Below are 2,665 nucleotides of genomic sequence, written 5' to 3'. Positions count from 1 at the left end.
TTTGCCCCAGTGATGTACTGGGCCGTACACACAACCCTCTGTAGAGCCTTACGGTCGGATGCCGAGCAGTTGCCGTACCAGGCAGTGATGCAACCTGTCAGGATGCTCTCGATGGTGCAGCTGTCAAACCTTGAGGATCTGGGGACCCATGCCAAATCTTTTCAGTCTCCTGAGGGGGAAGAGGGGTCTGTTCCCTCTTCACGACTGTCTTGGTGTGTTTGGACCATGATAGTTTGTTGGTGATGTGGACACCAAGGAACTTGAAGGTCTCGACTCGCTCCACTACAGCCCGGTCGATATTAAAGCTCCTTTGTCTTGCTCACATTGAGAGGTTGCTGTCCTGGCACCACACTGGGTCAGGGAGAGGTTGAAAATGTCAGTGAAGACAGTTGGTTGGTCTACGCATGCTTTGAGTACATGTCCTGGTAATCTGTCTGGCCCAGTGGCCTTGTGAATGAATGTTCATCTGTTTAAAGGTCTTACTCACATTGGCTATCGAGAGCGTTACCACACAGTTGTCCGGGAACAGCTGGTGCTCTCATGCATGTTTCAGTGTTGCTTGCCTCGAAGCGAGCATAAAAGGCATTTAATCTCGTCTGATAGGCTCACGTCATTGGGCAGCTCGTGGCTGGGTTTCTCTTTGAATCCTACTACACTGCTCTGACTACAATCTAAATCCTGTAGTGACGCCTTGCTTGTTTGGTGGTTCGGTTTCTTATCAGCGTCCAGATTTGTGTCCCCGCTCCTTGAAAGCGACAGCACTACCCTTTAGCTCAGTGCGGAGGATGTTGCCTGTAATCCATGGCTTCTGGTTGGGGTATGTACGTAAGGTCACTGTGGGGACGACGTCCTCAATGCACTTATTGATGAAGCCAATGACTGATGTGGTGTACTCCTCAGTGACATTGGATGAATCCCGGAACATGTTCCAGTCTGTGCTAGTAGAACATTACTGAAGCTGAGCATCCGCATCATCTGACCACTTCCTGTGAACTGTAACTGAGTCACTGGTACTTCCTGCTTTAGTTTTTGATTGTAAGCTGGGATCAGGAGGATATAATTATGGTCAGATTTGTCATATGGAAGACGAGGGAGAGCTTTGTACCCGTCTCTGTGTGTAGTAAAGGTGATCCAGAGTTTTTTTTCCTCTGGTTGCACATGTGACATGCTGGTAAAAATGAGGCAAAACAGATTTAAGTTTCCCTGCACTAACGTCCCCGACCACTAGGAGCACCACTTCTGGATGAGCATTATCTTGTTTTACTTATGGCCCTATACAGCTGGTTGAGGGGCCTTATACAGCTGGTTGAGTGGCCCTATACAGCTGGTTGAGTGGCCCTATACAGCTGGTTGAGGGGCCCTATACAGCTGGTTGAGGGGCCCTATACAGCTGGTTGAGGGGCCCTATACAGCTGGTTGAGGGGCCCTATACAGCTGGTTGAGTGGCCCTATACAGCTGGTTGAGTGGCCCTATACAGCTGGTTGAGGGGCCCTATACAGCTGGTTGAGGGGCCCTATACAGCTGGTTGAGTGGCCTTATACAGCTGGTTGAGTGGCCCTATACAGCTGGTTGAGGGGCCCTATACAGCTGGTTGAGTGGCCCTATACAGCTGGTTGAGTGGCCCTATACAGCTGGTTGAGGGGCCCTATACAGCTGGTTGAGTGGCCTTATACAGCTGGTTGAGGGGCCTTATACAGCTGGTTGAGGGGCCCTATACAGCTGGTTGAGTGGCCCTATACAGCTGGTTGAGTGGCCCTATACAGCTGGTTGAGGGGCCCTATACAGCTGGTTGAGGGGCCCTATACAGCTGGTTGAGGGGCCCTATACAGCTGGTTGAGGGGCCCTATACAGCTGGTTGAGTGGCCCTATACAGCTGGTTGAGTGGCCCTATACAGCTGGTTGAGTGGCCCTATACAGCTGGTTGAGGGGCCCTATACAGCTGGTTGAGGGGCCCTATACAGCTGGTTGAGGGGCCCTATACAGCTGGTTGAGGGGCCCTATACAGCTGGTTGAGGGGCCCTATACAGCTGGTTGAGTGGCCCTATACAGCTGGTTGAGTGGCCCTATACAGCTGGTTGAGTGGCCCTATACAGCTGGTTGAGTGGCCCTATACAGCTGGTTGAGTGGCCCTATACAGTTGGTTGAGTGGCCCTATACAGTTGGTTGAGTGGCCCTATACAGTTGGTTGAGTGGCCCTATACAGTTGGTTGAGTGGCCCTATACAGCTGGTTGAGTGGCCCTATACAGTTGGTTGAGTGGCCCTATACAGTTGGTTGAGTGGCCCTATACAGTTGGTTGAGTGGCCCTATACAGTTGGTTGAGTGGCCCTATACAGTTGGTTGAGTGGCCCTATACAGCTGGTTGAGTGGCCCTATACAGTTGGTTGAGTGGCCCTATACAGCTGGTTGAGTGGCCCTATACAGCTGGTTGAGTGGCCCTATACAGCTGGTTGAGTGGCCCTATACAGCTGGTTGAGTACGGTCTTAGTGTCAGTATCGGTCTGTGGTGGTAAATAGACAGCTAGGAAAACTCTCTTGGTAGATATTGTGGTCTACAGCTTATCATGAGATACTCTACCTCAGGCGAGCAAAACCTCGAGACTTCTTTAATATTAGACATCGCGCACCAGTTGTTATTGACAAAAAAGACACATACCCCCACCCC

This window comes from Oncorhynchus masou, chromosome 27, assembly GCF_036934945.1.
Source record: "Oncorhynchus masou masou isolate Uvic2021 chromosome 27, UVic_Omas_1.1, whole genome shotgun sequence".
Taxonomy (NCBI): domain Eukaryota; kingdom Metazoa; phylum Chordata; class Actinopteri; order Salmoniformes; family Salmonidae; genus Oncorhynchus; species Oncorhynchus masou.
This window is presented reverse-complemented; position numbering follows the sequence as displayed.